The 14,183-nt window shown below is 35.0% G+C and overlaps 1 pseudogene; it reads right to left on the reverse strand.

Annotated features, from left to right (window-relative positions):
• Positions 1-11,267: 11,267 nt before the first annotated feature.
• On the reverse strand, positions 11,268-12,312 carry LOC110335081 (annotated as a pseudogene).
• Between the last annotated feature and the right edge of the window lie 1,871 nt (positions 12,313-14,183).

Below are 14,183 nucleotides of genomic sequence, written 5' to 3' on the forward strand. Positions count from 1 at the left end.
CATTCATCGATCCCTGGGAGTTTCCATTGCCCTAGATTCTAGCCCATCCTAGTACTCAGTTAATACATCCACCCACATCTGATACCGTCCCTGCTCCCATTCCTACCACCATCCCCTGTGCAGTCTCTTCTACTCATCAACCCACAATATTTTCTCTATTTCCCCTTCTCAGCGAGATTCAAGTGTCTCCCACTTGTGTCCTCCTTCCTGCTCATCTTCTGTGGGTCTGAGGATTGCAGCATGATCATCCTTTACTTTATGACTCATATCTACTTATAAATGAGTACACACCCTGTGTTTCTTTCAGGGTCTAGTTACCTCATTCAGGATGATATTTTCTTGGTCTATCCATTTGCCTACAAATTTCATGATATCTTTGTTTTTAATAGCTGAATAGTATTCCATTGTATAAATGAACCAAATTTTCTGCATCCATTGAGGAGCATATGTTTTGTTTCATTTTTCTCCCTATTATTAATAAAGCTGCTATGAACATAGTGGTATATGTGTTCTAGTCGTATGGTGGATCATCTTTTGGGTATATGCCCAAGAGTGATATAGCTGGGTCTTAAGTTTTATGTATTCCCAGTTTTCTGAGAAATCACCAGATTGATTTCTAAAGTGGTTATACATGTTTGTGTCTACCAGCAAGGAAGAGTGTTACCCTTGTTCCACTACTGTCCAGCATGTGCTGTCACCTGAATTTTTAATCTTAGCCCCTGTGCTGGTAAAAGATGGGATTCCTCTAAGAAGCCATGGACTGCCTCAATCTCTTCTGCTTACGATATTACTTTGGAGACATTCACTCTACCCCAATCTGTGCTGAGATTTAATAAAAGGTTTCTTTATGCTATTTTCAGATATAATTTTATTTTATCTTTCTTGTCTGGTGCTTCTCAATACCCCAGCCACCCTCCCAACAATGAAAATATCTGAAGAACTATTTATTTATTTTTAAAAAATCTTAAGCTTATGAGTTCATTGTCTATTGGAAGTATATGTACCACAGGCAGGTTGGTACCCACAGAGGATAAAAGAGGCCATCAATGTCTTGCAACTTTGCTTACAGATCTTTGTGGGCTACCATACAGATGCTAGAAATAGAATGAAAGTTAGTTCTCTGTCTGAACAACATTTTTTTTTTTTTTTTTTTTTTTTTTTTTTAAAAATTTTTTTTTTTTGTTTTTTGTCTAAGCAATATCTCCAGAATCTTATAGATAGGAAACCATCTATTCTATCAGATTTCTGTTTTATATTCTACTAACTCCCAAATTGTGTACCTAGCTATCAAGGTTGTTTTCTTCAACTTTCCAAGATGTCTGTCATTATTCATGACACTAGTAATTTTCCGATTTATTAATTATATTAAATCAGAGTTATAATTTGGTTGATATATTGAAAAATACAATTTAATTTGTTTTCATTTTATGATTGAAACATGACAAATGTTTCACATTTTATTCAAAGAAAGCAAAACCCAGAGAATGTTTCAGCTTTTGCCCAGGTTTTATAGGAAAGAATCATTCCTAATAAAGCTCTATTTGGTCATCTTTTCTCTAAATTATAATATACACAAACATTTGATTTTTCCTAATTTCTTTGTATCTTCCAATAAAAATTATTTACTAGGCATTCTCCTGTTTCAGTGATATTATTTTAAAATGTCTGAAAACTATGATAATGCATATAGAAATGAGGGATTATTAATTTTTGGGCTATGGATTCTAAGGAGTTTATGATACACTCTTTCCCTTTACTATATATCCTTACAGTAACTGCCATTAAAGTTTATATTTCTGCTCATATATGTAAAGCCAAACACGACAGAATCTTGTTTTCATCCTTGGTATGTGAACTTGTTCACTACTCTCATTCTTAGCATTTAAAAGAACATAGTAGAATAGAGGTTCAATCAACAACCAAATGGATAAATGAATATTGAATGAAGTATGCAAACCTTTTGAAAAGGGATGAGCTTACCTGCTATCTAAATGCCAAAGTTCCCTCTCATGTCTCATAGCTGAAATACTTGTTATGAGTTCAGACAATTGACTAAATACTTTTAGAAGGAGATTTTTAGTTCATTTACTTCTGCTCTATGATAGTCAGATAAGATATATTGGTGTGAATATTTCCTACACGTGCTGGGAACTGATGGCCTGCTGTATACCCTTACTTAATTACTCTATCCTCTTTTTGAAGATTAAAAATGTACCCTGTGTTCAAAACTCAAATCCCCTAGGGGTTTTGAGAACTCCTTTCTCTGTCCAGTTATAATTTTATTTCTACTACTTTTGATCAGAACAACTATTTATACTTCTTTTTCCCCTCATACCACCTTTCTTACCATATGTGCTCACAGGGAAACAAACCACACTTCTGAAATATTAACAATAGTACCAAAGAAAGTAGTTCTATGAAGTTTTCTTACTGGTATATAAATTTTAAGTATTTTGCACATAGTATCTAATGCTCTTTTTATCTCTATCACTTTGTGGTATACAATTCTCATCAAGTTATGCACATGATATACATTTAAAGGGCATCATGATTTGAGTAAGAAAAGATTAGCAATGAATGTGCGCTCCATCATTACCTTTCCATTATTTCTTCAGGAATCTGAAATATATATATATATATATATATATATATATATATATATATATTTGAATTGAGAACTTTCACTGACTGTAATACTAGTATCGTAGCTTAAACCTGTTAAAGGTATATGATTTTAGGATCACAGAGGCAGATCAATTTTTTTTTTTTTTTTTTGGTTTTTCAAAACAGGGTTTCTCTGTATAGCCCTGGCTGTCCTGGAACTCACTTTGTAGTCCAGGCTGGCCTCGAACTCAGAAATTCAAGTGCCTCTACCTCCTGAGTGCTGGGATTAAAGGTGTGTGCCACCATGCCCGGTGAGGCACATCAATTCATATGACAACTAACTGTCACTAATTACAATATGCAAATGATTTGGATCATGCCTAGTTTTGTTAGCTCTGTTTGAAATGATCACATGAGCAAGGCACCAGGTTAACATCTATTGCATCCTGATGAAGCAAGAATATTACAAAACCTAGTTTAGTTACTTTGTTGGTTTGTGTGCAAAATATGTTGTCATTTGCAACCTTATTAAACATCCATCAACATTGTAGAAATTGGTTTTTGTACTAAAGTAATGAAAGCGCTTAAGGATTTGCATCCTCTTTCCTGCTCTGTCTCTTTTTCTTCCTATGTTTTCTTAAATGGAAAATAATATAGTGAAGAATCAAAACAGGAGCTACAGATAGGACTTGCCTAAATGAAATCATAATGACCTAATCAATCAATAACTTCATTTTCATGCAATGATACTCACAAAGGAAATCTGAAAACATTTTCACATCGATCTACTGTTAATCAGTCAGTAAACATTGCTATTAAGTACATTTACATATACACAATTCTTTACTATGAATATTATTATTATTCATTATATCTATTATCTCAGTTATAGGTACAATACCAAATAGTTATTTCAATCAATTTAGGTTCAATGCATAGGCAAAAAATAATTCTTCTTTACTTGTTATAACAGAAAAGGTTTTGGAGAAATAATTTATATTTTTTTTATGATTTTAGCATAATACCTCTTCTATGGGATATGAACACATTTTACTACAAAAGAAAATAGACTCATTTTATCTTTACATTTATAAATTTTGGAAATGATTATAATTAATAATTGATATCTAATGAAGACATGACTTTAAAATAGATATCAAACTGTGATACAGAATGTTGAAATACTTAACCAAGTGTTATTCTACTGAGAATTCTTAAAAATTGTTTTCATTTTTCTCTAATAAGATTATTTTTTACCTTGTATCAATAAAATATGCTAAAACAATTACTTAATGCTTCTGTCATTTTCATCAATCTAGAGCTTACCCAACATCATTTTTTATAAGAAACCAAATAATTAACAGTATGGAGTACAAAATAACTTGATTGATTGATGCCAAATCTAAGATAATATAGTGGGAATTACAATAAAAGCCAGTGTCAACCTCTATCCTATTTAGTAGAATTTGAACTGCACAATTGCTTAATAAGTAAATAAAGACTGTATAACCCTGCAAGTTGCTGTTGCTACTTTAAAATTTCAAAAACCTCTTTGTAAATGAGTAGGAAAAATGGAATCAGGCAAAGCTCTTCACATATATGAAAATGCTACTATGAGGTTCATTGGAGGACTTTAGCTGAAATGCCCAACAAAGTGAAGATAGACCTTGTAGAGACCATCTCCAGTGAATAGGCACAGCCCCCAGCTGAGGAATGGAGCCACTCACCCACTTTAAAACTATTAATCCAGAAATCCTCCTGTCAAAAGGAAATATGGGGACAAAGAATGGAGCAGAAACTGAAGGAAAGGCCATCTAATGTAGGAGCAAGAGAAAGTACCCAAGGAGCTGTAGGGGGCTGCAACCCTGTAGGTGCAACAACAATATGAACTAACCAGTACTCCCTGAGCTCCTGTCTCTAGCTGCATATGTAGCAGAAGATGGCCTAATCAGCCATCATTGGGAAGAGAGGCCCCTTGTTTTTGTAAAGGTTCCTTTCTTTGTTTAATTTTTTGAGACAAGAAGTTTCAGTATTGCCCTGCCTCTCTAGGAACTCACTCTGTAGAACAGGCTAGCCTGTCTCTGCCTACCAAGAGATGGGATTAAAGGTGTGTATCACCCGTGCCCAGATTAGATGATTCTCAAAGTTTGTTAATATTGTTATTTTTTTTAATTGGGAATGTGATTGAGTAACATTTCCTCAAGAATAGGAAAGCTAGGAAGAGCTGGATGAATTAACAACAATAATGTTGATTAAAAATATAGTAAATAATGATGAAACTTGATTTTGTTAAAAGGTAAATCAGATGGAGTCTGTCAATTATTATTACAAAGTAATGTAATTTGTAATTAATGCAAATTACAAAAAATTCATGTAACCTCTCTACTTTTTGTGGGGAATAGTCTCAAGTGTAGCAGTCATGTTGAAAGCCATCAACTCCACTGACACATCTGGGTATACACCATGCTCTTTTTGTATTTCTCTCCCTTTACTGTGGAGTTGAAATTCCCTGTACAAAGTAAACTGTGGCAAGAATAGGCTATATCAATTCAAAGTATCCAAAGTTTAAAGTTAAATGTAGAACATTTGTTCTCATTTTTGTTTAATTTAAGTAGAATCTCTTATAAGATCATAGTTGATAATATAGCATGTCCAACTACATAACTGCCTCTTTTTCTTCCTTGACTGGTACAAAATGCAATTTTGATTAACAGGTGGGAAATACTTTATGGTACTATTAGGAAGACAGAATGTATCCTCAAGTGCCCATGCATGATGGAAATTGGATGTTGCTTTTCTAAAAAGACAAAACTTTTTAATAAAGATATTCCTTTATTTAAGTCTATAAAATCTTACTGGATAAGCTATTCAGTATTGAAAATAAAATAAGCATGTTCATTTGTAATATTAGTTTATTTTCTGGGCCCCAACATTCTAATACATAAATAAAGCACTTGATGTTAATATCACACAGTAGATAACAGTGTCAGTCACCAAGTCTAAGATCCTGATCTTGATACATGGCAACCAAATAACCCTGAATCTTTTTTGCCAGTGCTATGGCACAAAGGACTCAAATCCCTTCCCACAGACATACACAGTAAATAAATAAGTAAGTAAGTAAATAAATAAATATATAAATATGTGAAAGTGATACCCTTTTCTTACAAATAAAGTTATTGTGTCTTTGCTACATTTATAGAACAAACATTATACTTGTAAAAATTATGAGAGTGAAAGAAAACTTTAAACAACTATAAAATTATCTTTTGAATCATGATAGATAGATTTTTTTTTCTTTTTAAGTGAATTTTAGGAGGTCTGATATTGTGAGACATAACTTTAATTTCAACATTCAGAGTGCATAGGCAGGTAGATCTCTCTGCCTTCAATACTAGCCAAATGTATATAGAGAGTTTCAGCTTCAACAGAGTCATGCAGGGTAAAACAGTCTCAAAATAGTACAAAAAAAAATAACTTTTAAAAAACATGTGTTACTAGGGATCAATGTTAGGAAGTGTTCTTTCACTGAACTACAAAACAATGCACTGACTTATTTTTTTTTATAAGCTTTATGACAACATACACACAAATTTATTATGCACAAAGATAACTGAAGTTATCTTACCAAATGTATATAAATATGTAACAATATTATATATATTAGTATATAGTGTACTAATATAATATGGCAAGGTAATATAATATTTTGTTTTCTATTTTATTGTGCTTGTGGTATTCAAAGTATTTTCACATTTAACTTCAAAATAATATTTTTATAGTTGTTTTATATTTATATATTTATGTCATTTTCCTTAAATATTCCTATCTACTTTATAAGCTTCAGATTCTAAGACAGAATCCACAAATATTTGAGAGGAAATAGCTCTTTAATAATATATCATAATTGACATCAGCATAAATAAAGTTAATTTTAAAGTTTAAGTTTTAAAGTTAATGGAAACTGTCATATTTCTTTGCACTTTTTTTGTTTTCTTAACATTTAGATTATTTATTCATATATTATGGTTTATATATTTGTTTACAAATTATGATTTCTAATTTTGTAATTTTAGAGATTGTATATGTGTGTGATTCTCAAGTTTTTCTTTCTCTTTATATTTTCTTTTGTTAGTTTTTTTTCTAAAGAGAAATATAAATAAAGGGCATTTATAGAAAGGTGGAGAAGAACTAGGAAGCATTGAGGGAGGGGAAAGTCAAGAGCAGTATAGATTGCATGAAAAAATTTAAAAACCAGTAATTGGAACGGAGATTAATAAGTCAATGAAGTGTGGGCTTTCTTTGAATTTAATATACCCACTAAACATTGTGGGAACTAAAGGGGTGTTGGAGAAGGATGCAGGGAGAGAAGATAGCTCATGTCTGGCTAGAGTTCCTCCTATGCTCTGGGCAGGCGGTTGTGGAAAGGCTGGCGGAAGCTTTCTACTTGGCCCCAGAGTGAGTATCTAAGCCACTGACACCACTAGATGGGAGTTGGACAAGGGGCAGCCCCCAAGAGGGGGCCCCAGGGTGACACCCTGTAGCTGGGGTTATGGGAGAGAGGGCTGAGGGGGAGAGGTTTCCACACAGGCAAGAGTAAGCACAGTGGGCCTTGATGAACAGAGACTGTCTGTGGTTTTGGACAATTATTGTAGAAAGGCGTGGGGAAAAGAGAAAAGGTAGAAGAGAGAGAGACCGGCCTTGGCCAAGAGGAGAGAAAGGGAAAGGAGAGAGAGAGGAAAGGCTAGAGTACGAGGGAGAGAGAGAGGAGAAAGAGTAAGAGAGTGAGAGGAGAGAGGAGAGTAAGGGGAGTAAGAGAGTGAGGAGGGGCCAAACATCCCCTCTTATGCTCTGCTGTTATCTTTACTGTTGCTAGGTAACTGGGGAGGAGTTTAGCCTGAAGGTCAGAAGCTTGAAACTTTGTCTATGAGACAAAGCTTTTCCTGTGGGGGCTGAAGGGGTGGTAACTTCGACAGGAGCCTTGAGTCCAGGAGATATGTATGAGAGAACTGCTTTGATCTCATGTAGGTTAATTATCACCACCAGGTCCCGCGGTTCAGACCTCAGCTCACTTGTAGTACCAAGGATCAGAGAAGGAGAGGTATGGAACCACAAGGGGACTGGTGTCCTGACAAGCACCCTCCTCCATTATAAAGCATAATTTGAACAATGACTTTGTAATGTGGGCTAGGGCACCTAACAATTTGGGGGTTTAATTTTATCACCTTCGAAATGAAGACAATATTTACGCCAAATTACAGAGCAGTCAAGTAGGGTGATTTCTATTAATTCTACCAAATCTCCCAAAAATTACAACAACAATTTCAACAATTATAAATAAATTGATGATAGGTGAAAATAAGTTAAAATCAAGTACCATCAAGCAGAGTTTTATGTGAGTTTGAAAATGTAGAGGCTAAAATTAGTCCAAAACTTTTTTTTTTAGCAAAATAAAGTAGCACTTATAATCTCTGTAATTTGTAAGGCTGAGATTAGAGAATAATTGAGTTCAAGATCAAGCAGGGCAACATATTGAAATAAAATAAAATTAAACTGAAAATGATCAAAGAGAAATTTAAAAATTCTAAAAAATTATTTCCATAAAATTAAAATGAAGATATTATATAAAATCAGGTATTAGAAAGAATTAGCATTATATTTTTGAAAAGGTAATGTATACACCAAATGTGGAGTACACTATTAATGTTTAACTATTTGTATTGCTTACAGTGTTTTTCAACCTTCTGAATACTGAATTCCGTACCTTTAATATGGTTCTTCATGCTATGGTGACCCAAATAATTATTTTCATTGCTACTTCACGACTATAGTTTTTGCTATTGTTAAGATCATATTATAAATAACTCATAAGTAGGATATCTGATATGTGACCCCTGAGATAGGGTCATTTGCCCTCCAAAGGGATCTAAACACAGAGTTTGAAAACTGTTGGGTTGACACTATATAAAGAACAGAAATAATGTATGGTCTTAAACAGAAAAACACACAAAATAGAATAGAGTGATTTCAGCTGAGAAATCTGAAAAATGGAGTTCAATATTGTGAGAACAGTGGGAGCCAAATTTTTCATTATTCTTCTTAGCTAATGTGTTGTTGCAGTCAAGAATTCAATTGATCAGGAAAAGTCTGCCCCCATGAGGGAGAATAACCTGGTATACTCAATCATAACCCATAACATTACAGACACACTGGAGAGAAGTCCAAGCATCCAGGACATTGCACAGGAAAATTAACATACGACATTGTGCAGGAAATCTCAGTTAAGTAAATGCATGAAGTTGACAAGATTATTGAATTGCACATTCACTTATTTCCTATCCAGAGCCAACAGAGGTGATAATATACCTGCAATGTCTTTGGAGTTTGTATAATGAGACTATTTTTTATAATTTAGCTTTTGACTATTATTCACATTTAATGTTAATAATCTATAGTTATTTTTTACATTTGTATATTCTGTATGATAAATAACAATTTACAGAATCTTAGCAAATCTCAGGTTGTTGGGATATAGTAGTGATGTAAAAGAGGACTTTTAATGCAACAATGTGTCTGCTTTCTCAAGGGATCACACTCAAAGAACTTCAAAGTCTGTATGATCTGGTTGGAATGACATAATATCCCTTTAATCCCTTTGGCTGGAATATAGACATGACCTTAGTACAATTCTTTAATTTTAAACAGTAAGCTAAATTTAGTTTGTAGAAGGTAGCATCCATGTATGAAAGTGATATCTAATTGAGGGACAGACAAAGTGACTAATTCAGAAAAGGGTTGGCAGAGTGAGTGAGAGATAGGATGTGCCCAACTCTCATGAGAACAGAGAGGAAAGGGAAGTGATTTATGAGCAAGGCAGGAAGAGAGAGTAGATGAGATGAGAGTCAATGCAGTGAGTGAGTTCAGGGCAGTAGAATTGATTTCCTTCTGTAGTTCATGCAATTCAATGCAGGTCGGCAGAAGCAGTTGAAGCCAGATTAAGCCACACCTGAAGGAGCCAGTTTAGAACAAATTGCCAGAGTTAGATTGAGGCTGAGAAGAGAAATTCAGTGAAAAGCTGAGAGAAGTGAGATTGAATCAGTAAACTCTGAGAGGAGTTAGAATCAGAAAAATTGAGTTAATCAGACAGCTAGAGTTCAGGAAAAAAATACAAAGGGTAAATTTATTAAGCAATAAGTCTCTGAGGTGACAATTACATCAGACCTATAAAAAATATTTTACAGTGATATAAGTATTTTTCTCATTTTTTATGATAGGATTTTGTCGAATTGAAAGTTTCCTTTGCCTTATAGAAGCTTTTTACTTTCATGAGGTCCCATTTATTGTCGTTCTTAGTAATTATACTATCAGGGTTCTGTTTATAAAGTTTTCGCCTGTGCCAATGACTTCAAGTATGTTTCCCAGTTTCTCTTCTGTTAGGTTCAGTATATTTGTTTTATGTTGGGGTCTTTGACCCACTTGAATTTATCTTATAGGCAGGGTGATAAATATGAGTTTAGTTGCATTCTTCTATATCTCATAATCCAATCAGACCATCATTATATGTTAGAGGTGCTTTCTTTTTTTTTGACATTGCATATTTCTGACTTCTATATCAAAATTCAGGTTTCTATAGGTTTGTGGATTTATGCCTGCCCCTATTCCATTGATCAACCTCTCTATTTTTATGCCAAAACCATGTGGTTTCTACTGCTATAGATCTTTTATACAGCTTAAAATCAGGAGTGGTGATACTTCCAGAAGTTCTTTTGTATAACAGAATTGGGTTAGCTACCCTGGAGGTTATTTTTTTTTCCATTTCTTTTTCTCTTTTTTTTCCATATTAAGTTGAGCATTGTTCTTTTAAGATCTGTAGACTTATTGTCCCTTGATATGCCAATTTTGGGTGATATCTCTTAGATGTCTTCCCTTCTCCACAGGAAAATAGAGGACAATTTGATCAGAGGGAGAAACTAACTTACAGTAGGAAGGCAGGGGAAATCTCACTATTCCTGTAATATGTAATATAATAATAATAATAATAATAATAATAATAATAATAATACAATAATTTAAAAAATTATTTTTTTTAAAATTTAATTCATTTTATTAAGATAACATAAGAAACCAACTGTATTGGCTCAATAAAAACAAAATTAAAACCCCAAATCATTAAGAAAACCTGTATTCCTGGCTTTCTTACAGACAAGGATGTGACTAGAGATAGGGTTGGGCTGAGGCCCAGCCCATAGGGTCAGCTCCTGGAAGACAGATTCAGCATGTAGGAGGCTGCCAAAGGTGGAGCACCGCGCTTGGAAAGCCATCCGCACAGGACACCTTAGATACAGTTAGAGGAAGGTGTGTCCACAAAGGTCTGTAGTACCAAAGCAGGCTCTCCCAGGTGGCCAGGACTCCATGTGCAAAACTGGCACTGAACCACTGTCCATATAGGCTCAAGGAGCCAATTTCCCAATTGCATGTCCCTGCAGCAGCCGGAGTGCTCTGCCTTCTCCAAGACCATTTGCCCTACTCAGTTGACTTGTGTACTTCTGGAGCAAAGCAGGCTGGCTTGGTGGACAGCTTCTGTTTCCAGGGCAGGAGGGGTAGAAAAGAAGGCAATATGAAGTTAAGGCCCTGTGAGTAGTCTAGGTCCTTAGCAGCAGCAGCTTTTGCAAAAACATGCATTCTGCCCCCAAGGAAACAGAAAGTGGTGCCTGTTGACTCTTCTTCGTCCCCTGGTGGTCTAAGAACAGCTACATCATCAGCTAGAAGACTGGTAGCCATGGGGATTTAGTCAGCGTATAAGCATTGATGTCCTCAGTGTGAGCTGCCCGATGCAGGGAAGGCTAAGAGGCGCTCCTGTTGATTTTCCGCAGAGAGTGCTGAAGCAGATGGATGGAAGACAGGATCTGGGGAAACAAAGGTCTCTCTTCTTTGACTTTCTTCACACAGTCAGCCACCAACCTCTTCATTGCCTTGGGGCAGTTCTTGTAGAGCCTGCTGAGATCTGGGGAGGCATACCCACGGCCTACCATGAAGATGATCTGATCTCTGTTGTTGATGTGGGCATAGGGAAGCTCCCCGGTCATCAGCTCGTACAGCACGATGCCATAGGAGTAGACGTCAGACTAGAAGCTGAACGGGTTGTTATCCTGCGTCCGGATTACTTCTGGGGCTATCCACAGCACAGAGCCAGTGGGCTGTTCAAGCTGCTGAGAACCACTCCAGCGTGACTTCACTGTTGCCAAACCAAAATCTCCAATTTTCACCGTGAGGCCTTCATGGAGAAATATGTTGTTGGATTTCATGTCTCTGTGAATGATCTTCTTTGCATGCAAATAGTCCATTCCCTGAGCTGTCTGTCAGGCAATGTCAATTAGCTGGAACATCTGGAATTTGGTCTCCTGGACATGTAGGTGTTTGTAGACTGCTTTCCTCACACCACTGGGTCACAATCGCCAGGTTGTCCTTTGTCATGTACCCCATGAACAGCAAGATGTTAACATGCTATGTTTTGCGCAAAACAGCCACCTCGTTCCTGAAGGCCTGAAGTTGCTCTGGAGTTGGGTCAACCACCTTTAGGATCATTACTGCAACATCTCCATGCCACTTGCCCTTGTACACAGTGCCAAAGGAGCCTGACCGGATCCGAGTAGACAGCATCACCTCACTGTCTTCTATTTGGGATTGCATTGAATCTGAAAGTTGCATTTGGTAAGACCACCAATTTTTATTATACTAGTCATACTGATCCATGAGCACGTGAGATCTTTTTAATCTTCTGATATCCTTTTCAATTTCTCTCTTAAGTTATTGTCGTACAGGTCTTTCACTTATCTGACTAGAGTTATCACAAGATATTTTATATTATTTGTGACTGTTGTGAAGAATGTTATTTCCTGAATTCTTTTTAAGCCAGTTTGTCACTTGTATGTAGTAGTGCTACTAATTTCTTTATTTAAGTTTTTATTCAGCAACTTCACTGAAGTTGTGAATCACCAATTGGAGTTCTCTGGCAGAATTTTTGTGATCACTTATGTAAATAATCATATTATCTGTGAATAGTGATAGTTTGACTTCTTCCTTTCATTTTGTAGCCCCTTGATATCCCTTTTTTTTAATTTTTATTTTATTTTTTGTCGTTTTGTTCTGTCTAGAACTTCAAGGACTATATTGAACAGATATGGACAGTGATCAGTGTTCACTTCTTCCTGATTTTTTTTTTTTTTTTTGGTTTTTCGTTTTTCCTGGGTTTTGTGGTTATGCTTTGAGTTTCTTTCCATTTAATTTTCTGTTTGTTGTCAACTTGATGTATGTTTATATTTCTAGGGATGAGGAGAGAAAGGATTGTAGTAGCCAGAGAAGTCAAGGACATCACAAGAACATGTCCCACAGTTAAATGAAACTGAGGTGACAATCAGGAAGCCTGTTTGTGTCTGACCTAGGTGCTCTGAATGTACATTATGATTGTATATCTTGGTGTTTTTATGGGACTCCTAATGGTATAAATGTAGTGTGTCTTTGACTCCTTTGCCTGCTTTGGGAAACCTTTACTTCCTCAGGGTTTCCTCATCCAACCTTGATATGAGGGCATATACCTCATCTTAGTGTATCTTGTTAGGCCACGTTTTGTTGATATCCCTACTCCTTATGATAAGAAACAAAGAAGACTGGATATTAAGGACTGGAGATGTAGGATAATGGTGGAAAAGTGTTGTCAGGAAGTAGTGTATGAGAGAATAATAAACCAACCAACCAACCAGGTGACCGACCAAACAACAAATAAATAAAAGAACAGATAAATAAATAAGGAACAGTCTTTTCAATGTCAGTTTTCTTTCATTAGTAACATAAATCAGTGAACAGAGATTTTCTCATTGAAAGACCCCAAGAATGCATTAGGTTTTACCTGAACACTAATTCTAGAATTTCTTATTTCCTTTATTTCCTGATTCTATTTGCTATCATCCCTCTCTTATATTTAATTTGGTCTTTGTTATATCATGTTTCATCTTGCCATATAGCTCACATTTAATAATTGTTTACTAAGAATAGAACTTAAATCATTAATATCTAAGTTCCCATTTTCAAGGATATTTCATCCTTTTTTGATATTTTACTCATTTCATGTCTTTAATTTAGTTTCTTAAAATGAAATAATGAAAGCATAGTGCATCATTAAGTAAAAAAATTGTAAATATAATTCCCAATCTAACAGTCATTCTAAGTTTTAAACTATATTCAAAAAAATTTAAATTTGGTATTATATAAAACATATCTAATTGATCCCTAATTAACCTTTTAATCCTTTCAAAAAATCTCAATAAAGATATAGGTAGAAATGTAGATAAATTAATAAAATAGCAATAAGTAATAATAACAGGCATATTTTAAAAGATACAAAGATAGAGAGAGAGGAAGTAAGTAGTTGTTAGCTCAGCACCATATGGGCCATTGTAAAAGTCACCATAACCTGAGAAGCTATATATCCAAAGCAGGAAAGTCATGAAGAAATAGCTTTGTAGCAGAGAACTGTTAAGTTTACACATTGGAAAAAAAAAATACTTCAGAATGAAGGTGTT

This window comes from Mus pahari, chromosome 17 (assembly GCF_900095145.1).
Source record: "Mus pahari chromosome 17, PAHARI_EIJ_v1.1, whole genome shotgun sequence".
Lineage (NCBI taxonomy): Eukaryota > Metazoa > Chordata > Mammalia > Rodentia > Muridae > Mus > Mus pahari.